General features: G+C 40.9%; 1 long non-coding RNA gene across 2 annotated transcripts in view; it reads left to right on the forward strand.

The window, feature by feature from the left end:
• Positions 1-25919, forward strand: part of LOC118160340 — a 239339-nt gene that overhangs the window by 148163 nt on the left and 65257 nt on the right. For both annotated transcript variants that reach the window (XR_004747425.1, XR_004747426.1), the window contains exons 4-5: positions 4809-4928; positions 14756-14852. This is a non-coding gene — a long non-coding RNA (uncharacterized LOC118160340). The remainder of the gene's footprint in view (positions 1-4808; positions 4929-14755; positions 14853-25919) is intronic.

Genomic DNA, 25919 nt, shown 5'->3' on the forward strand with positions numbered 1-25919 from the left:
AGGAAACTTGAAGTGGCAGATACAGAGCCATTACTGCAAGTCATGGCAGAAAAAAGGCTTTCAGAGGAGAAACACCAGAGGACGAGGTATGGGGTTGAATAGGTGAAGGGACTGGGCAAAAGCTGTTTCTACAGTCCAGCTGAGACTTGGGACCAAAGTTTGAAATAACACTAGAAATATGGATAGACTGGTTAGATACAGTGTGAAGGACAAGCCTGAAAAACCCAAAAGAAGGAAAGAGACACGGCTGGTATGAAAGCTGATTAGGAAGAATGGTAGCAGAAGGCAGAAAGATGGAGGAGATAAGGATAAGAGTCTGTAATTGTCCCAGGAAAGAAAGGTGTGATCACATAACTAAGCATGCTGTCACCACGCATGTACGTAACTAGACCAACTTAAATTTGCCTTTGATATTTCCCGATTTTTGAGTGTTTGACTCTTCGACTCTGAGTTTTCAACTGTGTTTTTTCAAAGTGATACTACAAACACACACTCATATAGGAAGAATTTGGTGGAGGTTGTGAAAAAGTATAGGTTGGTTTGGGCTGACATGTTTGTAAATGTAAACCATGTCTATAATTTGCATTTTTAAAGGGAAGAAGTGAAATGACATCAAGTGGCAAAGGTGGAAGATAATGTGATTTGGTGTGATTTGTCAGAAATGTATCTTTTCCTATGCATCTACATGTTCTTCCCGGCAAAGTGCAAAACAGACTGAAGAAATGTAAAGAAATTTTCAAGTGTGTCAGTCAGGAAAGGTTTCTGAACACGATGGTTAGGCATAACCCTACATCTGAGTGAGAATGTACCTGGGTAGAATGCACAATGGAGATATTTTGGAAGTGAAGGAGAAGACAAGTTATTACTAGTCTGTTCGCCACTTCTGCATTTCTGTATTTGCTACATCTGATATGAAGCATGGCTAGTTTCAAGTATTGAAACACTGACTATGACACAAATGCATCTTGTAAGGCTGCCTTGTGTAATCTGTGCTTGCTCTGCTTCAACAACTGAGAAAAAGCAGAAGGTCAAGGAAGTGTTCCTGCTTATCTCCAGATCAATTCGCTTGCCTGTTTGTATTTTGGATTAACTAGTTAGCTAGATGGGCTAGGAATTTAACTCATCACAGAGGATGAAATCATAGGGCAGCTTTTGCTTTTAAGTTAAATTTATCTATTCAGCGCAGAATGTTACAGGTCTGTAAAAATGATAAAATAGATAAAATGCAAGCCCGTTCCCCCTCCTTTTTCCTTCTGTCTCTTTTTCTCTTTGAAACGGGCTAAAATGAATGCCAGACAGTATCCTTTGACAAACGAATAGAGCTTCCTATGGGTCATTTCAGAAGTAGTTCTCAAGTTCTTTTGGGAAAATTAGATTGCAAATGAGTAACAGTCCACGTAGAGTCTAGCATCTACATAAATTCTTATATTTGTGTCTTAACACTAGCATCTTTCAAATACAATGTGGTGTTTAAAAAAGTGAAGAATTTGAGTCTGAAAGCATTTTTTTAATAGGGAATATTTTTTTCTTTCATTTGTCATGAAATGTATGCAGGTATTATTACTGAGTGAATGAAAACTGAAATTTGCAAAGGGAAATGGGTACCAAATACCCATTTCTTTTTGGTAAGATTTGAATACCGTAACCTCAACTTGAAATCTCAGTTCTCAGTTCTTAAATGCGCCTTTTTAATCTATAAATGTTAAAAGATACCTGAAGTTTTTAAGAAAGATTTATTCATCTAGAGAGACAGACGATCTAGGTATAGGATAATAACATGAGTTCTGTTCAGATGTGTGTCCTGTCCTCCCCTCTACCCCGCAAACTCTCACTCAGGAGCATTGGGCTCTCTAAGCCCTAAATTCTTTCCTCCTTCAAGCCAAGCAGTCCTCACTCCACTTTTCCAGATGAGTATACAGGACTTCACATCCAGGCTTTTTTGCCGTCCATCAACTCATGACAGACAGTCTAGAAAGCAGCGTGCCCTAAATGTCATGTAAATGTTAGTCTTAATCACTCAGCCAAATACAATATTGTGCTACAGCTAAAAATGAATTAAAGAACCTGCCACACACTTTTAAAAAATTCCCCAAAAAGGAAGGCTTGGGGAAAGTTCAAGTGCATAGAATAAGTAGAACATAGTCATAACAGGATTTGCCTTTTGTTAACTGAAAAAAATGAGGAAGAGTCAACATCCGAAAGAAATTACACCTGTTATGTAAATGTTATGGTCAAAGGGAATCCATTTATACTGGGTTAAAAGACCCACCTGCCTGTTCTCCCTGCAGAACACAGAAACAGAATAAACAAAAAAAAACACACCCAGCCCATTTTCATGGCACAATACAGAAAATTGAGAAGGTTCCATATCTCAAGAAGCTGTGAGAAAAGAAAAGAAATAGCAGGGAAGGCTATTTCCATTGTTTCACATTATCAGTAACTCTATTTGTTTATAAGAACTGGTCACAATCACATTTCCTTTATTCCTGCCCTTTCGCATTAAGGTACCGATGAGAGCTACAACTGTAGCAATTAAAGCATTCTCTGCTTCTTAGTGCTCCTTATTGAACTTTGTAAATATCTGAGAAAGCTGTCCTATTAATTGCAATATATTCTGAGCAACCCAATTGTTGTCTGCAGGTGTGGGTCTTCTCTGGGTTACCAGTGCCCAGCTCCTGTTCCAAAAAGTGACAGCAGAAATGACGCTGAGAGTCCTTTATCGTGTCTCAGTCTTTTCCAGGTCAAAGCTCCTACTGACAGAATGCTGAGTAAGGATTTTTCTGCATCCCCAGCACTTAGCTCCAACTGCTTGCTTTGGGTTGCATGTGTGACGTTACCCTGAATGTGGGTTGTTAGTACTGTAGCACGCTGACTTTCACTTGTATTCCAGGCAAAGCTACTGGCCAACTGTGATCTATTAATACGTTCTCATTTTATTTCCTCTTAGTGCATTGGTAATTAGGTGACATTCAGTGTGTTTTGCTAACAGCTTTTACTAGCTCCGTGGGTATCACTATTATTTGCAAACTCATTTGGGGGTGGGAGTCAACAGTCTTGCTCTGATTATAATTTGAAGGTTTTTGAGGAGGTTTTGTTCTACCATGTTCAGTACAGACTGTAATATGTTATCCTGTTAGCTGTCTGAATTCACATTAAAAATGTCTTTTTTTTTTTTTTTTTTTTTTTTTAATTGTAGGCATTTAAACTAATAGATAAACATGTCATCTTGCAATTAGTTTCTTGTAGGGAAAATGAGCATTAACAAAGTGATTTCCTTTTGTAAGGAAAGTTGATAACCCTTTTCTATTCCAGCAATTAGGCAATAAAAGGTTCCTACATGTTACTTCCATTTGGAAAAAACAACCTGGTGATGATAGGGTACATATTTGATGCAGTCATGCTTATGCATAAAAGACATATACAAATCAAGTTCATTGGACCATATTTGAACAAAAACAATTACTTGGCTTGCAGGTCCATGCCTGTCCTTCTGGCAAACCCCAGTCTAAAAGCTGGTGCTTTGCCACACTGCTTGCCTCCTCTTTCTGCTGTTCTCCTTGCTGTTTGCCATACACGCCTAGGGCCAAATCCATCTCTGAATCCTGATGGTTTCTTCTGTTTTCTTGCTTAATAATAGGGTACTGAACCTTCTCTGCTTTTGCCTGAACGTAAGGCCTTGCCAGGTGAATAATTACAGAGAGGTTTGTGAGCGCTATTAAATCACAGGCTTATCAGGAAGCTTTTAATCAACCACTGGTATCATGGGCAGTTGTAAAAGATTTTGCCTATCAATTTATGGTGTTTGAGGAGCTCATATTGAAAAATATTTGAGATCTTCCAAATGTTTGGGTTGACTTCCCATGATATGTAAAGAATTTTAACACTTTTCATTTCTCTGCTATAAGTTCTATTCAGTGACTGTAATCTTGAGCCAGGCTTTCCTATATTTTAATCCCAGCCCTGCAGTATGATAACCATCTTTGTCCTCAATGGGGTTGTGTGCTTGTCTTATTCAAAACCCTACTTATCTCTCATTCCCTTGTGCTTGGCTTCTGGCTGGTTGAGGGCCACAATACTTGACTCTACCTATAGATGTGGACTCCTTTTGCGTTATGGCATGGTGGAGCTGTCAGCATTTGCCTGTCCTATGCTTGTTCCATTACATCAGTCACAAAGTTGTGCAATATATGAGAAGACAAAGAAATATCAAAGAAGAAATCTCCTTGGAGCTCTCCTTGGGTGTCTAATCTAGACACCAAAACAATCTACAGAGAACAACAGCCAGTAACTGCTGTCAGGGAAGCAGAACAGGGAGTTGCCCTTGTTCCTCCTGCTAAAAAGCAAGAATTACATCCATGTCAATTGCATGTGTAATATGCTGCTTTATTCTTTGGTTGCAGACCTGCACAGCAATAGATCCATCTGCCCTTTCTGTGCCCACTTGTATCCACATAGCAATTATTTCTTGGTGTGCAGAAATGGCATGGCAATCACATTTGGAAGATGTCATACAGCTGGATTCTGCATATGACATAGCACATTAGCTATGCTTTCTTCCAGCCTATTTTTCTTCAGATAATAATTTTAGTTTCTGCCCTTGACTCCTAATCCTTCTGCTGCATAAAAGCCTTGACAGGACTTGTATGTTTTGGTGTAGAAGCTAGGAGGACGTTATCTGATTGGCAAAATGAGCTGTATTAATAAAGAAGAGTATCTCACTGCAGGATCATCATCACCTAACACCTTTACCGTAGACAGCAGTTGTTAGTACATGATATGAATAAGGTTTATGAACTTTTCTCTTATAGGACCCTTCTGGACCCAGAAATATTTCATGTGAAGTTTGGTGTGAGAGGCTGTGAAAACAACAGCAGTACTTTCTTTGCACTTTGAAGAGAGCCCAGTTTGCCTGTGAAGTTCAATTCAAGGTACTGCATTTATTTTAGAGGCCTGTTTCTGATGGCACAAGCACACATCATGAGTCCAAACATCATCTGTAATAACCTCTTAGGAACTGATATCTGGATGAAAAATTCAGTTTCCAAAACAGAAGGGTTTTGCTTGTTACTTAATACACTTCTAACACAGAAGGACATTTGTTACATGTGAGTATTTGGCAATAACTTCATAACCACCTTTTCCTGAACCCCTCTGAAGTTAGGAGTTGCTTTCTGAGACTGAGACTAAATTACTTATGAACATACAAACAAAGTTATTTTGTTAATGCCTTGGATATTAGTGTGAATGATACCATGGCCCTAAGCAAATTTATTTTCAGGTTTTAAACTTGTGAAGGAACAGTAAGACCAATGATTTTTAAAAAGGATATTTATTGCAAATCTTATGTTGTGTCTTTGCAGAGCTTGCTATTTTTACCAGCTGAAACCCAGGGAAACTCTCAAAAGCAGTTTAGAATAATAAACTTGTCTTAAGTCAAGAGCAGATCCCATCAACCTATTGGCTCCCATTTATGTTTTGAAATGAGCAAAGCTGTACCAGCAGCCATTCTTCTTGTACAAGTTTCCCATGGGTTTTTGCTATGGGCAATCTGTAATCATCAACCAGATCTTAAACAGTGACATTATTGCAATTAACAGCTTCTGAAAGAGTCCTGTAGAACATTTACATGTTCTACATGCTCTACACCTTGTATGGCAGGTTAAGATAAAATCTTGACCTCTTAAAACTAGCTATTTTTCCTCACTCCAGCAGCAATCACCAAGAAAAGGGAGAGAAGGTAAAAAGCAAACAAACAAAACTTTAAAATCAGGGTTTCAAACAGTGTTTTTTTTTCCAAGGACTGAAAAGTTTTGTAAGAATTTGGGTAACGTACATACATGGTTTCTTGACTTTATATTGAGTATTTATACAGGAAAGAATTCAAAATACACAGCATCTGTGTGAAGAATGTATGCCTGCCATAGGAACCTTTGAGATGGAAAGAACCTGCAGCAGTGTGTGACCAGATAATGTGGTACCTGTGGGCTTGCCTTGCAGTATGTGCTTCCCTGCCAGGCTGTGCTTAGCTGCTGCTGTAGTGCTCCTTGGACTATGTCTTCTTGGAACGTAACAGCTTTACCAAGAACCAGTCTGACAGTAAATATTTGGATGCATAGGTGCCCTGTGCTTGAGGGCTATTAAGCAGCTTAGCAAAAATGATTTACATACAGAAAAGTAAAAAAAAAAAAAAAAAAAAAATCCACAAGAGTGAGCTTAAAGGATAGTCTTCCTAGAAGGTTTGTTGTGGGTCTGTGCAGGAAGACCTGTTTGCATCTGAAGCACTACAGCCACATTCCTGGCTCTAACCTGTCATCTTCTAATTTGTTGCATCCCTGTCAGTAACAGGGATCAACACATGAATCACAGAATCACAGAATCACAGAATAGTCTAGGTTGAAAGAGACCTCCAAGATCACCGAGTCCAACCTCTGATCTAACGCTAACAAATCTTCCACTAAACCATATCCCTAAGCTCTACATCTAAATGTCTTTTAAAGACCTCCAGGGATGGTGACTCAACCACTTCCCTGGGCAGCCTATTCCAGTGACTAACAACCCGTTCAGTAGAGAAGTTCTTTCTAATATCCAACCTAAACCTCCCCTGGCGCAACTTTAGCCCATTCCCCCTCGTCCTGTCACCAGGCACGTGGGAGAATAGACCAACCCCCACCTCGCTACAGCCTCCCTTCAGGTACCTGTAGAGTGCGATAAGGTCGCCCCTGAGCCTCCTCTTCTCCAGGCTAAACAGTCCCTGCTCCCTCAGCCGCTCCGTGCAAGCCTTGTTCTCCAGACCCTTCACCAGCTTCGTTGCCCTTCTCTGGACTCGCTCAAGCACCTCCATGTCCTCCTTGTAGCGAGGGGCCCAAAACTGAACGCAGTACTCGAGGTGCGGCCTCACCAGAGCCGAGTACAGGGGGACAACTACAGGAACCTCAGGAACATACCACCCAAAAAGTGGGATGTCAGCTATACTACCAGAAGACCTGCCTCCACCTTCCTCCTACCTGGAACAAACGGCCCATCACAAGTGACTCACTGTTTCACTATAGTGTAGTGCTCTGAAGAATGGTGTTCAAAATGACTTTCAGTTTTTACTTCACATCAGTGGTGTTACATCAACCTTCATCAAGTCAACCTTACCCTGGGCTGCACCAAAAGCAGCATGGCCAGCAGGGCGAGGGAGGTGATTCTCCCCCTCTGCTCTGCTCTTGTGAGACTCCACCTGGAGCGCTGTGTTCAGGTCTGGGGCCCCCAGCACAAGAAGGACATGGAGCTGTTGGAGCGAGTCCAGAGGGCCACAAGGATGCTCAGAGGGCTGGAGCACCTCTGCTGTGAAGACAGGCTGAGGGAGCTGGGGTTGTTCAGCCTGGAGAAGAGAAGGCTCTGGGGAGACCTTACAGTGGCCTTCCGGTGCCTGAAAAGGACCTGCAGGAAAGATAGGGAGGGACTCTTTGTCAGAGAGTATAGGGAGAGGACAAGGGGTAATGGCTTTAAATGAAAAGGTGGGAGATTTAGATTAGGTATGAGGAAGAAATTATTTCCTAGGAGGGTGGTGAGGCACTGGCACAGGCTGCCCAGAGAAGCTGTGGATGCCCCATCCCTGGAGGTGTTGAAGGCCAGGCTGGATGGGGCTGGTGGGAGGTGTCCCTGCCCATGGCAGGGGGGTTGGAACTGGATGGGCTTTAAGGTCCCTTCCAACCCAAACCATTCTGTGATTCACACTCAGAAAGATTGTTGTTGTTATGTACTAGAGATGCAGACTCAGCCCAGACTTAGAGGCAGGTGGAATCTCTTTGTTTTAGTCTGCACTGTTACTGGGGCTCCAGTCTGAGTTGTGTTGTCATAGGCATATGTCAACTCTTTTTAACTTCGTCAGGTTGCAAACAGGTTGAAGGTACCTGGATTAGGGGGTTACTACCAGAGTGATATATGGAGAGGAAAGAACCAAAGAAAAATGTGCACGTGCACATGGCAAATGTGATCTTTCAAAACCATAAAATTACATAGCAAAATCTGTTTTTCAGCACAGACCCACAATACCCATTCCCATTTTTCATTCTGGGAGCAGGCCAGGTGTGGTGACCAGATCCGGCTGCTTATATTCTCTTCCAGAGCTGTGGTCAATCCTCTGGATCCATTTAAAGGCAACAGCAACAGCAATACCCGTGTACTTGAACAGAATATTTAGATTAAGTCCCAGATGAGCTCAGCCAAGTCAATTAGCATCTTTGCTATGTCTCATCTGTATTTGGTTCAATAATACTTTTTATACATGGCATCTGGGAGTGATGATTAACGATCAGAATGTGTTTTTGAAATTCTTGAATGAAAGCGGCTACACCAGTACAATGTCTAAATATTTTAATGAGTTTGTCATTTTTACTCTCAGTGCCAGTGTTTTGTACGTTGTAAACTCTTCAGCACAGCTTGAAACTCCAATCCCATTAAATTTTATTGAGCAACTTAATAAAAATGAGTTAAGTTCCAAAAGGAAAACAAAACCTAAAGCATGAGCACAAAGAATAGTTTTATGAGCCTTGTTGTGGGTCCATGCAAGGATGCCTGGGTGCATATGGAGCCCTCCTTACTCCACTGGTGTAGGCAACCCCTTCTCAACACCTAAGTGTTAGTCATAAAGAACTAACTACAGGGGATGTTCTTATTTCTTGTGGGGCTTGCATTATAGCAGAGGCCAGTGTATGCTCCCACAGGCAAACCTGCATTATAAAGCACTCCATATGTCCCAAACCTGACTTGCTAAGAGAGAAATCAATGGTGAAGATGTTGAATGACTTTCTGGCCTCACGATTGAGGTTACCTGAGGAATTATCAGCGTTCCCCATACATTAATGGCTTTTGCCATGGGAATGTTTTGTGACTGGAATTGGCGTGAGGCTACTTAGTCCACATTAAGGCATCTGGCAGTATACTGAGCTTTCATTAGGACAGTTTGACAGCTTTGGGGCCAGTGACTTGCAAAGAGAAATAGTGCTTCCATGTTTGTGCAATGTTTACCTTTAGGAAGAGTGTACATCCTTAGATAATTTTCAAATAATGCTGAGCAAGTAACCAAAAGGCATTTCATACCTATGAACCTTTCCTAATCAGATTTCATCTATTTTTTTCTATTTAAACACTATTTTCTCATTGTTGCTTTTCCTAATCTGTAAGCTCTCAGAACTTAATGGCTTCTTTGCTCTTAGTGATATCCCTTGATAGTTTGAGAGAGGCAGAAAAAGCTAGAAATAGTGAACCTATCCTCAGCCCCCTAGGAACATATTTTGATAAACCCAGGCAGCAAGTATGAAGGCTTGAAAAGGAAAGTAAGACATACCTCTCTGAATCTGAACAAACCTTAGGAAAGCATGGCTTAAGAAATAGACTATGTTTAAGCTTTTATTTTATATAAGTCAATTTGCCTATCCAATGAAAAACATATGTCATAATCCATTCAGGTAATAGGAACAAGATAAAATCTCCCCCTGTGATCTCACTGTGTTCTCTGCACCCAGATGTGACCCTGGCAAATGATCAGAGGCTTGCTTTACATTTTGTTGGTCAGCAATATACATCAGTAAGGCTGCCTGGGAGCTGCTGTTTTTCCATCTTGCATTTCTACACACAGTCAGAGTTATCTGGACCATGGGGTATCCACTAAACAAAAAATAAATAAATCTATTTTATATGTAGCATTTATAGGTGGGAAAAAAGGAATATGCTGAGACTAAGATTCTCCAGATACTTGTTATTTTGGGTGCTGGACCCTTATGCTGAGTAGTACGATAATGCTAAGGAAGGTGGGGGATTAGAAACCAGGCAGATGATTTTCTGGGAGTATGCATTATTTCAGGTTGGATGCTCAGAGCATTACCACCATCTGCCTTCAGTGTCTAGCTTAAGGGCTGTGTCCATTGGAAGTTAGGTGCCTACAACATGGAAAAAAATGTCTTGTCAGTTGCTGATCACTTTTGCAAACCCTGTCTTACGGTTTTTGGTGTAGTGTCAAAGGCAAAAGGAAGGACCTTTGCTTTGCAGCCCCTTCTATCTGCTGTGCCAACATGACAAGGATTTTCTGGATGTCTTGGGTGGCATTTTATTAGCAAATGATTGAATTCGCTTCTTGTAAACTTGATTACAGGTGAAAGCCTCATTACAAAGTCAAGGCTAACTACATCCGTGTCATTTCTGGGGACTATAGATTTTTTTTTTTTTCCATTATGCAGTGCATATCAAAAAGCAAACCAACAACAGAAAACAACCCACAAACAAACCACCCCCAAGCTATTTCTCGTAATGATTCACCATAAATAAGTACAGTGAGTGAGAGCACATCTTTCAGGCCTGTCCTGAGAAAACTGGCTGCTATATAATTCCGGGCACAACTGGATCATGGCTTACCTGTCAGGAAAACGTAGAACTTCGTATGCTTCAGTGAGGGATTGGAAAGTTCCCCCTCCCTATGTGCTTGATGTTCACTGAGGAGCTCATGTAACCAGACATCATGCCAAACCTTGGGTTCTGACTACCAAAGTAGCGAGCAAATGACTTTTGGAGTACAGGCATTGTATTCAAAGCTGTATAACACAACCAAAACCAAAACTAAACCAAAAACTCCTGACTTCTGTCACAGTATTCTAAGGACATTTTTCAAGAGGACTGTTTGCCAACACAGAACACTGGAGCACATATAAAAAACCCAAGTCACTATATTTTAGTCAAGGCTGAAGGGAACTTTGATATTTGCCCTTGACCCTATCACTGAGTCTTCTCACTAACTTCAGTTACACACTATTTTTTTCACCCAGTTTCTTATCTGTTAAATGAGAAGGATACTTTCAACAGGGGCCTTAGGGTTTTTTTTAAGGATAAAATATATGTTCCAAGCATTGCATATTTATAATGAAATTGAATCACAGAATGGTCTTAAAATACTTTTGACTGCATAGGAATAGCTAAGAGTTTCCACTAGGAGAGCATTCCGTGAGTCATGGTTCTTGTTTCGATCATGTTACATATGGAGAAGTCCTCATCATGTATTCACCAGTGCCATAATTTACTGAAGCAATTGTACCAGGCTGGTACACTCTGTGTTTGGTCAGACAGCTCATCTAGGATTATGTATAGTAATACATACAGTATTTTCTATAGTCTAGGCTGATATGAAAGACACATAGTGGGCTGCTCAAAGTGAGGCAGCCACATGAGGTTGCTCAGAAGCAGCAGCATGTACGTGCTTCCATCTTCAGAAAAGGCCTGGGGCAGAAAAAACAGGGCTGTAGCCTACCTTTCCAAGAATTCTTAATGTCAAGTGAAGTCTGGAGCTAGAAAAATATTTTAATACCAGCCAGTCTGTTATATGCAGAAAGCATATAACTATTTTACAGGGCATTAAATATTTTTGCCATATTTGTAGTCATTTTCTCTTGTTTGTGCCAATTCAAATACATACTTCGTTTTCTAATCTTTATTATTTACTCCTGCCTATGTCCCTGTTCTTAGCTTTCTTTCCTGCAGCCTGCAGTTTTCAGAGGCATCTCTTTTTTGCTTATTTTTCCTCTTGATATTTCACTGATTTGTTTTCCATAACATCTAGATCCTTTTCAAGTTATTGGTTTCATCTGGTCTTTCTTCTTGATCTCTTTCTTTCTGGTCTGTAGTCACTTTTCATCACATTCATTCATTATGTTTTTTCTTATCAATTTTGTTTTCTATTTTTGCCTTGTGGAATCAGTATTTATGCCATAACCTCTTTCATTTAGTATTTTTTTACTCTGTTTAAGGAAAATACAGTCACAAGATAAAAGGGCACTCGAGTCTCATACATTCCTTTCCCAGGAGACCAGGATTGTTCCCGTCAGTGTAGGATCTGTTTTGTGCCTTGCTGAGGTCAATTATATACCAAAATTTCAAGTCCAGTTTTCAGTCACTGAAGCAGAAGGAACAAATCTCATTTCAAACATTTTTTTGTAATGATCTAAGAATTGATTCAGTCATCACAGATAACTAGTTAGTTACTGATTTAGGTGAGTAAAGGGAAATGAATGGAAACAAGGGTGGTCTAGAGGAGTAATAGCCAAGAGAGCTGTTTCCAAATATTTGTCATTTCCTTGGTGTCCATGTGGACACTCACGTTGTAATTTTGTTAAGCTTTTGATGGAAACTAATTTTGGTACTGTGAAGGGATTGAAGCTGAGGTGTAAGCTGATTTTTATTTTAACCTACTGAAGTGGACAGCTTTGTGTCCCAAATCTTGTCTCAGAAGGTTCAAAACATTCAGATTCTTATTAATTCACCAAACTTCATTTCTACATGTATACCAAAACAACTGTACCTGAGCCCACTGGCTAAGTTCCGTTTTATGAGCACACAAACTTGAAACTTAAATTGATGAACCCTCTTGGCTTTCCAGCCTTTCTCTTAGCCTTTTGTCCTAGTGAAGACTCCCTCTTCAAAGCTGTGCTGAGGTCAGATCCATCAGCAGACTCAGCATCTCCAATCTCAGGCAATTTAAGCATCAGCCCTTTTACTGTAGGGTCTAGACATGCGCAGCACAGCCATCACTTCTTGTTGAATGATGTAAGACTGCAAGGGCAGAAAGCAGAGAGCTGTTCCCAGCTCCTGACAGATGGGAAGGGAACAGGGTGGGAGAGGGAACTCTGCCATACACAGAAATAGCAAGCCGGGCTGGGCTGTACTGCCACTATCGCAATTGTTTTTACTCAGTACTGGACTATCTAACCATAGGGTGAAAGTTGCAGGGGAGAGTTAGCATGAAATATTAACCTCATGGAGCTCTTACACAACATGCTTGACAAGACTTGCCTGATAACTTCCAATGTACAGACATACAGCAGTGCCTTTGTGACACAAGGAAAAAGCTGTATATGAAAATCCTCTGTTTCTCCCTTAAATAATAATATTAAAAAGGAATCTGGAGCATTTGAGAAGAGCTCAGCCAGGACTGGCACACACTGCATCCCACAGGTGAGGCTCCGACTGGGAGCCAGCACGCGCCTGCAGCTCCTTCTCCATAAGGCACACAGAAGCACCAGCACAACTGCTGTAGCTGAAGCTTCAGGCAGCCCCATGAATATTCTGCTGATAACAAAAAAACTCAGTAATTAAGTACTCCTTAAGTACTTTCTACAGAAATAGCTACATTGCTGGATGTGTCCCTTCAGGTTCTCTGTTTAGCAGATGTTGTACTTCTGAAAATAGAGAATCTGGGGTGATGTACAGTGGCCAGGTGTCATTTGAAGCATTCCAACTGGATGAGAAGATGAAACAAACTCTAGAATCTGAATAGTAAATCACACAGTACGGGAATAACATCTAGCACAAGTTAAACTTGGGAGACAGTTTTCAGAAGACTGTTGTAATTGCAGCCTTGTAGAATAGGGGTTTATTTACAGTGTATTTGAGCAATAAGAAGTTTGTTAGTAACCCTCATTTATATTTTGGCTGGTGGCATTTGGGGTTATTTTTAGATGTGAGCACCTACACTTTTATTGGTGATGTACATGTAGCATGTATTTTTAATGTCTGACATTGTCTTTTAAAATATTTTCCATGCTTCTAAAGCATTAATTAATGTTTTGTTTGAGGGAAAATTTGGAAAGAGAATAGTTTTTCCCTTTCTTATAGGCTAAAAGTCCATGGCCAAAACTGTGACAGGCTTTTTAATTTTGTCATAGAAGAAGCAAAATATAACAGCTGAGATTTTGTTAAGAACAAAACACAGCTGGCAAAATCCAGTTCTAATAAGCTTAGTGTTGGTTAGCTCACTTCAAATATAACTGCCCTTACCAAGTGCATGTAATTTAAAACTGCTAACAAGCCCTCCTTCTAGCCCATCCCCCCCCCCCCCCAAATACATATTCTGAAATCTATACAGATGCCCAATTCTAGTAATGATGACTGAACATACACTTCCTTTGGGTACGTCACTATTATCCAGTTGTAACAAATCATCTGAGTTTATTCCTTGTGGTTCTGGCTATCTGAAAACATGAAATAATGTTCAAAGAATTCAGAATGACAGTGATTCCCCCTCCATTCCACGTGGCCTAGGAAACTGATTTATTGTCAGCAGTGTTATGAGGAGTGGGAAGGAAATTTTATTAGTAGTGGTGTATAAGGCAGAAAGTACATGAAAAGGGCAAACATCTGGGTTTAAAAAGAATAAAAAAATCTAATGTACCGCTTTCTTTGTGCAGTCATGTTCTCAGTAATACATGAAACATTTTCAGATCTGTACTGATTGGAGTTTTATTGGCACCACTGCAAATGCACATACAAGGGTGCACTCATAAAATGTCAGTGTCTTTTCTGGGAAATAGCCTACATCTGCAGTTACTTTAAAGAGCGCTGACAGAAAAAGGTTGTTGCTTAAAGCTTCATCTATAATGTGGAACTGCCAGATCCAGAAATAAACGCAGCAGTAGACAGAATCCTCTAATTGATGATGATCCTTCTCTGTAGCTCAATTTAGGGAGAGATGAACATATTCACAACTTTAAGATGAACCCTGGTATAGAGTTTGTGGAAAGGAAAACAACATAGTTGGCTCTGTGGCAAGACTAGGGAGAGCTTAAGCTTTAAGAAGTTAATAGATATAAAAGATCAAAATTCATAAGTAACAGGATCCTGATACATGTGTTTCAGATTTTAGGCATGCATAGAAGCTGTCTGATCAAACATTTCATAGAATATGTGTTTTCTAAAGGATAACCTATGACTGTTCTTGTGTTGACAGAGGTGCTGCCCTTGAGAGGTGCTGAATGGCCCTTGGACTTGAAGAATATCCTGAATTTCCTCCATCTTCAGTAATAGAAGAAAATACTCAGCACCAGGTAGGAACTAAAGGAGATCTGATTCATGTGCAAAAAATGATTAAATCTAGAGCACTGTCAGAGGAGCTTGCATTCCAAAGTCTTGCAAGTCCTTATGAATTCAAAATGAGGTTTCATTGTTCTTTAGGTGAAAAATCTTAGCTATATGCCTGTCAGGAAGCCCTGAATTAAAAATCCCTTATGATAGTCCAGTTACATCCATATTAGATTACTCTTTTGGCCTTGCACGTCTTCCTGCTGGTGGCAATTGCTCCTTTAAATTCCCTTACATCTTATTTAATAGCCTGTGTTATCTGAAGTGCAATGATCGGGATATAGAGAAGTAGTATTCCTAAATTTTATCCTTTGGACTTTTTATCCCATGTATGTGATGCAACTGGTGTCGCTGCTATCATTTATAACAGCTAAGACATATTGCTTGAGATACTGGAACACCTCCAGCAGGGAACCTTGCTGCATATCTAATCCTATTCCTAGTAAAGGACGTGGACTTGCACCAACATAAATACTAATAAAAGTTCTCTCAAATAAGGGCATCTGACAGACAGCAAATATTTCTTCTGTTTGTGGAAGGAAATAAAGCTCAAGAGGGTGTTAGGATTTCTGAATCTAAATTTGACTGTGTGCCTTCAAGAAAAATCTGTCATGAAATACGAATTGGGCACCCGGCATGAAGAACTGCATCAGACTTTAGGATCCTGCTAGGGAGTAGCACAGAACTGGCTGTTAGTAAATGATGAAACATGTTCAGGTGTCAATGAAAACCCTTTGGCTGTGGCCTAGCTATAAAGCAGTTGATTCACCAGTAGTTCTGCAGTGTATCTTTCCTGTGGGAATTAAGTTGCTGAGATCCCAAGACAGAAATGGATTTTGAAAGAGCAATTACATATGGTTGAAACCATAGCACTGTAGCTAGTTGGCCAGATGGAAAAAAAACAAACAAACAAAAACCAGCAACCAACACGTAGGAGAAATAAATGCATGAGCTAAATACCTAGCAAGTGGAAAACACTGTTGTTTAAATTATTAATCTATGTGTGTCAGAGAGAAGTGGTAGTGTCATGCCTCTTCGTAGAGAGTAGGAACTGGACACAGAGGTCTCAGATGGTCTTGACTGACCCCTTAAATTTTGCAAGCCAAGCTGGAAGTCCATGTGTCATGTCAGCTCTTGCAATGAGGTGAGAGGCAGAGCTAAGGAGGAGAGGACACAGCAGAAGCTGAACAATGGGGTATCAAAAGCTGAAGTCAGGCACAGAGGGAACACAGAGAGCAGCTGTCTGGCACTGAGAGAAGTCAGGATTGGTTTTCTTTTTTTGCCTGCCAGCTTGAACACCAAATGTCAGACAGTGAATGTACAGGTTGTTGTCTACAGCCACTCCCACGTTCCTGCCTGACTGTGTGAGTAAATAAATGCTAAGTAAGGACAAATGACTAAGACCTGAAAGTGAACTAGCAGTTCTTTGGTTAGTGATTCTTTGGAAAGTAGCTAATACTTTGCCTCTTAACAGTAGAGACAGTGGAGGAAATGATGTTGTATGTCCTGCAGTCTGGCCTCTCTCCATATTCCTTCCAAACAGTCTGTGAGAACAAAAGGCCAGGCCTGTAAATAGAAAAGAAAAGCTGCTTGTACATATCATCACTTCTTGATAAAAATAGACAAAGCCTGTTCTCACTTCATTCCTGGCATGAAAGGCTTACGGGTGTTTTCCATATGACAGCATTTATAGTGTATGCACATTGAAAACTTAGCACCTGATTTTTGAAATGTAGGTAGCAAGAGACAAGTTTGGTCATTTGTGACCATACCAAGTCAAGACACTTGATAGTCTCCGATGAGATGCCTGGGAGTTGTGTAACAGAAACCTTCCTTTGAGCTCTTGAGGGAATTCAAAACCGTGCTGATAGTACTGAATTGTGTTGCTTCATATGGGTTGGCACGTCTTACTAAGATGTCACTGTCTCTGGGGACTTTCCCCACGTTTTCCAGGCAGACTCCTTCATGCACGATGTGCTGTCCTCAGATGTTCTGCAGGATTTCCCAGGCAGGCATTCTTGAAACTGAACTGGGATTACAGAATAGCTTATTTGGGAGCCCAGCTCCAGTCTAAAACAAATTCAGTTTTTGTCCTTGATGCTTCTAATTTTAACTTTTACACTCAAGTGGTATAAATTATTTTACCAGAGTCTACCAGCTGAGCCTGTTGCCATGTACCTTTCTGGCACTTAATAAAATAAAAAGGTCATAAGGAGTCATCACAGGATAGCAGGAAACTGTTTCTTAGAGCAAAGTGTGCAGGTGTGGGAGTGCAGCACACCTGTGATGCCCAGCCAGGGACGGATGCTAGCTGGTGAGGAGCATGTCCTTGGCATTGCATCGAGTCTGCTGTTTTAAATGTAATGGTAGTTGGCTGGTAGCTGTGACCAGCACTACAACTCTGACCAGCTTGCAAGTTGCAGAGCAAAAGCAGTGAGTTAGGTGTCTGTGAGTCAGGTGGGTCAATTCACCTGTTTGGTTAAAAGAGAAGGTGGGTCAGCGCAGCTCAGGGCTGGAGACTGTGCACTAGGATGTGACCAACCTTTATGTGACTGAATGAGAAGGGAGAAATGGTTGTTGACGTGTTTACACCTGATCACATCACAGGGCAAAATATAGGACAGGCCTCTTGTCCACCTTCTCCCCACACTCCTCAAAGGCCTGGCCTGACCTGACCTTGTCTCTGTTTGACACATGACTGGAGGGGAACCAAGGAGCCCTGAAGCTCTGGCGTTCTGCTGTCCTGGTTGTGATGTGGGGCTGGTGGGGATGTAAACAAGGGTGGGGAAGGGGAGAGCTTCCGCCAGCCGTCTGATCTACTCTCAGGAAGGCGGGAAGCCCGAGAGCCGAAAACATTACAGCATTGTCTTTTGGAATTGACTGAACATGTGCAATATCACTGTCCTAATGATAAACATTGTAATAAACATTGGCAAGACATTAATCCAGCTTCTGCAAAGCCTTCTTCATTTTTTTTTAATAATTATAAAAGCAGCTCAAATCACATATTTTTTTATCACATCTTCAAAATTTGTTATCCCACGCCCCTCTCTAGATTGCCATATGGTAAAAGCAATGACTCTTAGAAGTGTTTTTTTGTAGAACTGTAGTAGACATGAATACCAAACAACTTCACAAAACCACTAAATATTTGGCAAGCTTCTAGTCTACTGTAATTTTGAAAAAATGCTCAAGACAAATGTTTATGTTGAAGGGGAAACATCCCCAGGATAGAGCTATCAATTAATGGATGATTTCAGCTTTCCTATAGGACCCTGTTCTGTAGGCCATACATCATAACCAGTGAATACTGTTCACTGTAATTAAACTTTTCTAAACCTTAAAACGCATTTGAATTGAATGGATGCTGCTCTGGCTCTTCTGGCATGTTTCATACAGGACGTCTGGCCAATTCTCCAGTCTTCTCTCAGATATGTTACTGATCCAAGATATTTTCACCAGACACCCTGAAATGGAATGACAAGTTTGCCAATTTCCATTTCATGTATCTTCCTTGCAAAACTGAAAATTACAGCTCATGAGGACTGGTGATTTGATTGCTTAATTTCCAAACTTAACTCACTAGAACAAAATAACAACAAAGATTTAGATGATGGTGTCTGACATCTATGAGACAAAATTGCTTACCAAAAAAACTGTTATTTCCAGCTCAGAAGTTAGGCCTGGGGGGGATTGGTGCTCTTAAACCACTGATGAAGTACAGATCAACAGTTACCAGTAGGCCTTCATCAGAAGAGTTATTGCATTGTTACACTGACATTTTCTTGAACCTGCCCAGGTTTCCAATGCAAAAAAACAACTCTTGGTGCCTTTACACTGGGTAATTTTCAATTTTCTCAATTCTCTGAGCTCCAAGTCAGCACTTTTTTGAGAAACATATATGTCAGGAGGAAAGTTCTCAACAAATGTCTCATATTCTGATTTCCTTGGACTTTACAGCAAAATTTCAAATGCTGCTGAAACTGCCAAAAGAGAAAAATGTGTGTTATAGTATTACAGATGATAACATAGTCCAGTCTGTTTTTTTTCTTCTAACTAGTGCTGTGAGAGCTTAAGCAATGTTATTTCACTAGGCCAGGAAGTCTAGGCAGAACTTCATTAAAGTACAGCCGACCGACCTGTTACATGAACCGGGCTCTGCAAGGGAGTGTTTGGGACTTTGGCAGTGTAGTGGTCTTGCAAGTTGGTTTGCTGTTCCTTAAAGCTGTAGGCAGTGGCTTGAACATCTCTTGTCCACCAGAAAGTTGTAATATTACCTGGATGCCAGCTAGGTAAATAATGTGTGTAGTCTTTATATCTGAAAGGTCTGTTCAGGGTCAAGTAAAAGGCTACATTCATTCATTCACTACCACAGCCCATGATTCCTGAGGAGTCTGTCATTGCTGGTGCCAGGCTGGGGCTGTGTTCTTCTCCATGCAGAAGGTGCTCTGGATGGAAGGCATGTGGAAAATGGAAGAGAGTTGTGGCTCTGAGTAGCAAGCATTATGTAGTGAACGTTGTATGTGGAAGGGAATGACATGATGGCTAGTGAGGGACTCTAAGCCAATAAGCTATCATCCAGAATTTTAAAGCATTGCTATCTTTTATAATACTGTATATCAGTTTATAAATATCATCAGATATTTATAAGGTCAAAATTACTGCTTATGGACAGGTTGTAAAAATGAGGGAACTCTGAAGGGCTCCAGCAGCAGGTTTAGGTGGTGGGAACATGATATTTTTCTGTGTATTTGGGTACAGTCTACATTAGTGTAGCAACCTCTTCATTTTGTTCAGTATAAAATAGGAGAAGATTGTGTCACTTCTGGCTGTGTCATCACAGCAAATGCTCTGTGTTCAATAAAGAGCTTCGGTCCTGAAGACTATCAGATCAGCACATTTCACCAAGGAAAAAAAAAAAAAAAAGAGCATTACTTTAAAATGACAGAATATCAGAAGCAACTCTTGCCAAAACATGTTCTAGAGAACAGTAACACCCTCTGTGTTCAGGGCAAGAGCAAGGTGGACATCCTTTTTTCTGCCACTCTGAATATCTGCAAGGTGAGTGGATGCAAAATTATGTAACTGAAGCAACAATTTTAGCTGCTTCCAGGTGGCCCAGCTCTTTTTCCGGTCACTGAAGTGGTGCTCATGTAGACTGATTCTTTGACCCTGCTGCTGTGAGCTGATAGCACGTGCTGTTCTTAGCACAGCTGTCAGTGCTAGGGCAGCAGTGATGGTGGTGGAGAGTCTTGCCAAGCTCCCATCTTGGCCACTCTCCAGGTCTGAGCCTATTCTCTTCATTTGACCAACCAACACAGGCAGGATCAAGCAGTCTGGTAAAAATATATATATATATAAAAAAAATATGGGGGATTGTTACAATGTGATTGGCTTGTGGCTTGCAGCTGCATCTCAGGAGGCTTATATTTCCTTGACGATGATGTTTCATAAGGCAAAATAAGAGGGCTCCCCAGACACACTGTTTCTCCCCCTCAAATCACATGAGAGGCCTGTTGTCCCTCCCAACTTGTTCCCGTTGCTGCCCTGGGCCCCCACCACTCCTGGCCTTGTGCCAGCCACCAGCACTTAGGCCACGCTGCTACCCCACTGCTTGTTGGCAATGGAGGGGGAAACTGGGCAGCCCAGCAGAGCATCGGTGATCCTAAAACACCAAGCAAAGGAATTTAATGGAGTTTTTAAAGCCTGGGATTTCAAGCATGCGGTCTGAAGTTAAACACTTAAATCTGTACATAAGCATCAAAATAAACAGGGGTCTGATTTTTAAGAGGTGTAGAACAACTCGGGATTTCCACCCAATTCCCCAGAGACTGTAAATGTGTTCATTGCCTCTAAAAATCTGGCAGCCTTATTAGATATTTAGGAATGAAGTTGCAATCCCAACAATCCAGGGAAGCTTGAGTGTGTCCCTCAGACCTTTGCTGAGTGAGGAGCTGAGGGCTGTAGTCCAGAAAAGCATTGAGGTCCCTAGTCTAAAACAAAGCAGGAATCTGGGTGCCTGTGTTCAGGAGCAAGACAAAAACAAACAAGCAAAAAAATCAAATAAAAACCAGGTCCTCTCTATTTGCTCACTTTCTGACCTTGCCAGTCTTGCATGGCTTTATTCAGCATTGTGGTTTCCACATTGCAGTTAGAGCCTGGGGGGTGAGTGTGCAGCCTTGGGATAGAAGTGGGCTTAAACCGCCTGGAGCTGTGGGACTTCTTTCTGTGCCAATGTTCCGCTCCTTGTGCTGATATAGGAGACAAAGCCTGCTCTTGCCTTTGTTGAGCATCTTGTCTTCCTAAAGAAAACAATAGTTGCAACTCCAGTTGCCAAAAGGGATTGATCACGTAGCTAAAATCATGAGATTTCTGCTGTTCTCACATCATTTTGTAAGTGGCTGGACTGTGGCTGATCCTCTCTTTTGATCATTTCTGTTTATCTGGCTTAGGCAGCTCTTGCTCAGCTCTCTGTTTTTTCTACTTGTATTCCTGTGTGCCTAACTTTCACCATTCACTGAGTTAAAACGTGACTCTGGGCTGCAAATTCTTGTCCTGAAAACTGGAAGCCTAAAAATCACGGCAGCAACAACATTCCCCTGTAGAGCAGATCGATCCTGTGACAGGGAAGTCCTATCACCTCATTGTTGCCATCTGCAGGACAGACAGACGTGTAGTCTGAAATGCTTCCTTAGGTCCTCTGTTATCAGTTGAGGGCAGCAGAGGCCTCCCATCTCTTATGCCAGTTATCTCCTGTCCCTTTGGAAAGGACAAATTGACCCCAGCTCCTCACTGCCACCACGGACAGTAGGGGAAGCCCCCATGAGTAAGTAATGAAGAGCTGAAGCCATCTGCACTCCAGGAAGATGAATTCATATTGAAAGATGAGTGGAAGAGGGCTGATAAATCAAATGGGAAGTGAGGAACCTGTCTCAGGAGGGACATTTAAAATAGTAGGGCTAGTTTGCCTTAGTGTGATTAATTCTGAGAGGAGAATATGATCCTTTTGCATGTTGAACATTATGAAAGAGAATAGTTACTTAAGCTAAATTATTGCAACATTGGTAGAAGGGCAAAAGGGTATGAGAAGATCACAGATGCAACATGTTTCTAATGCTTGCTTTGTCCAAAAAACTTCAGCATATCTCTTCACAGCATTTATGCTTCATCAACTGGGAAAAGGCAGCACTTGCTAGGGCATGTTACAACTCCTCCCCTGCCTGAGTTCCTCTCCCGCCTTCCATCTCTCCTTGACATGAAAATCAGTGAAAAGGATTGTATCATATGAGAAGCCTGCAAAAATCCCCTCCAAATGTATTGGCTACAAGTCTTCTTTTGGAGAGAGGATTATTCTTACCAATTAAAGAAAAAAATACTCTTACAATAGCCTCTGGAGTCACAGGTATTCACCCTAACGACTGATGTGTCTGACATTAGCAATCTTGGTCCAGCTGGAATGCTTCCTTCTTTTCTTATTGGTTATCCAAGTCTTGAATGAGCAAAAGGTGATATTTTTGTGATAGAATTGCCCCAGCACTAAGGCATTTTTAGGACCAGAACCCCTCTGAGAAGTACTTTTAGAAGAAGATCCAATGTTACCTTCTTTGCGAGCTGAAAGTCTAGTTTCATTGCTAATACTTTTTGGGAAACAAAAAGGCAAGAAAAGCTCTTCTTCAGTTCTTCTTAAATACTCAGTGTATACTACTGAGCTGTTTGTTCAACTACTTTTGAATGTTTTAGGGTTTTTCATATCTGTAATACTCTTAAACATTTCAGTTAAGACTTTATTCTCAAAACTCATTTACAGCCTTTTACAGACAATGCCTTCATTGTTTATTTATCGATTTGGTGTTAGAGCTGCTATTTCATTTCCCCTTTTAATCTGTAGTATAACCCAGAAAGGCAGCCACTGCAGATACCTCATCTGTCCGTGCCCTGTGTACGAGCCAAACTGAGTGCAATTTTACTTCAGAAGGGGGATAGGGGCGAATCAAGGTTGACAGAGCTTGCATATTTATGTGACAGAAAAGAAAGTTAATACAGTGAAAGGACATTATCCATTTGTATTAGCTACTAATATCCCTTTCATGTGTTTCACCTGTTACCTTTATGTTCAATGAGTTATACAGAAAAGATGTGTGTAGGTGAGTAAAGCTATGCATAGAATAATGTTTGCAAGACTTCAAGAAATCAAACTGGAATTAAATTGTTGCAAAAATGGCAAGTGAGGCTAGAAAAATGTGTAAATCACATTGATACTAATTCTGCTTTCTGCAAAGAAAAAAAAAAAAAGAAAATACGTCATTCTTTACTTTTTTAAAACTATAAATCTTGTAGTTATAGTGATGAGCAACATTCTCCTGTCTGCTACTCTCACGTTAATCTGGGGGAGCTGCAGTAAAATTGGTGGAGTTTTTCTAGACTCCTGCCAGGGGGAGTGTTTGGCCCCAGTATGCATAATTGCAGCAGAGCAGTCAAGGAAGAAGCATAGCAAGAAGACAACGTGGTGAAAAAATTGATAATTAGACCCATTACTCAGTAAGTTAATTTTATTCTGAAGGGCATGGCTTCAGGGTGGGAGTCAGTGCTGTGGACTGTGCGGATGATGGGGTTGGGGTTTGGGAGCTGTGGGTAGGCAAGTGCTGTATGGTTGTGATGGCAGAGGCCCACAGGAGTGCTGGATCTGGCTTCCTGCAGGACTTGAGAAGGCTGCCCGCTGCCTGAGCAGGCACATCTTGAGAGTTAGATGGGCAGTTGTTCACGGAGAAACTGAGGCAGAGAAAGACCTTCATAAATGCTGTCGATGGCAGCAGCAAATCTGCTAAACCTTGTCTTGTTAACACCACTGCAGAAGATAAAGGGGTCATACAGCATTCCTCTAATTTTGTAGTATTGCAGGCCTACGACCCACTTGCTTTGTCCAGTCACAAGTGAAATGCCAAGCATCAGGAGCATTTCTGCGCTGGGCCTTTACTCCTCAGCAGATTTACAAAAATTACAAGATCAGTGTGGAAAGATGAAGGGTATTTCCAACAGGCAATACTAAAAATCTATCAGCCCTGTAGATATTTTGAAAAACTTACTAGTTTGGGTAATAGATAGCAAATAATGAAAATATAGTAATATAATATTTACATACTTACATCTTTGAGGAAAAAAAAAAAAGTAGTAATCTTTTTGCAGAAGTTCAGTAAATAAAGCAGAGAGGACAGACTTTATCTTTCATTTAGGTTATATGTGTATAATATTCTACCATTAAATTGTATCCAAGAATATGATTAACACAATTCCCCGTGTACTGTCATATGTCAAAGATGCCTGCCTCATGTTCTTTACAGAGCATTTTGGTGTTAAGTTGAACTTCCTTGCAAGACAAGGAAAGGTGAAATTATATTATTTCTACCTTATTTTCCTAATTATCTTGGAACAGTTTCCCCTTGTTAAGCTTCTGAAAATGTCTTCTCTTCTGGTCACATTTCTTCTTCAAGTCTCAGGGACTGAAATCTGTCCAGGTCTCTCCAGCCCCGTGGTATCAACTTCCTTTCTGATTAGATAACTAGTTAAAAGTGTTGCAACTTAAGGTTACTTCTGGCCTCTATTCCTGGTCAGTCTTAGAGCTCTGCTGAATATTACTGATGGATTTAGCCACTAACTTCTCCTAATCTGTTTCATAAAGGGCACAGCAGGACCCCGGTGATGAACTGTTCCACTGTTCCTCTTCCTGCTTCATTGCCACCCCATCACCTTCAGGCCTCTCTCAGGCAGTCAGTAAGGGAAGGTGCTGGTACATCGAGCATAGATACAAAGTTCCTGTATTCTCATGGCTCCTGACATGTAGAAAGCCTCCTGGATACCATTCCCAGTTGAGAAAAAGATTACTAATCCATGCTGGGCTTAGCACTGAAGTGGCTCTAGTTTCTGGACACTGTGTTAGCTTGATGTGCTTCCATTCACTGCTTCCCTTTCTACAGCAGATGTATCCAGGGATGTTGGGCGCTGCAGTAAGTCTAGCACTACGGTTTTAACTTTTCCCCAAAACTCCAATAAAATTAAAACAATCTGGCCAATACTTTGATGTTTCTTTTTTACTAAATCCATGAAAACATGGCTCTTAACAGTACTGGAAATGATCCCAACAGTCTTCCTCATAAAATGCAGTACTTAGTTGACTAACAACGTCAGTGTTCTAAAAACGGTTTTCAGAAAATATGTGAGAAAGCAGAATGTATTTTCCCATTAATATAGTTAATTTCCAGGTGCCCAGAGATGACCTTTGTCTGTGCTAAGGAGGGTCATGAATGGACGGCTAAGGAAATGGGGAGCTTGTGCATTTATTGATCAGAATATATATATATATTAAAAAAAAAAAAAAAAAAAAAAAAAAGCACTCTTCCAGTGGGCCAAAAAAGGCTTGAGAGGCAGACAAAGCAAATAATTCCACTCATTCCTTCAAGACAAAATATAGATTCATGCAGACACTGTGCTGAACAGAAAGTTCTCCAAAAATATTTCAGGTTAATGGTTTTGCAGCATTCTCTCCAAAATCAGGCTCCCTGATGCTCATTGACTTAATGTTTTAGATTTAAACTGTGAATTTTTGAACTTCCCAAATTTTATTCTCCATAAGATGCTACACTGAATTTCTAGGTTCTGCAGGCCAAAGGTTGGTCTTTTATTTCTTTCAGTCTTGAAAGAGAAAGTATGACAGTTCTGAGAAGCTGTACTCTAACAGTGAGGTAATACATACCCACCCCTTTTCAGTGTGGCAGCTGACACCACTGGATTGTGCTGTCACAATCCAACAATTTTTAGAATCTATGCCAAGACATGGAGACAGCAGAGATGGCTCAAGAAGTGGATGGTACTGGTTGAGGACAAGGTGTAATACACAAGAATGTTGAGTTGATTCAACAGTCCAAAGCTTTGCTCCCCTCCCTCTCCAGGTAGGATGCCTTTTTAATGTTCCAGGTTTGAAGAAGAAAGGCTGTCTTTGTCAGAGCCCCTTGAATGTAGAGTAACTTCTTTGTTAGACT

The sequence above is a fragment of the Oxyura jamaicensis genome, chromosome 1, assembly GCF_011077185.1.
Source record: "Oxyura jamaicensis isolate SHBP4307 breed ruddy duck chromosome 1, BPBGC_Ojam_1.0, whole genome shotgun sequence".
NCBI classification, from domain to species: domain Eukaryota; kingdom Metazoa; phylum Chordata; class Aves; order Anseriformes; family Anatidae; genus Oxyura; species Oxyura jamaicensis.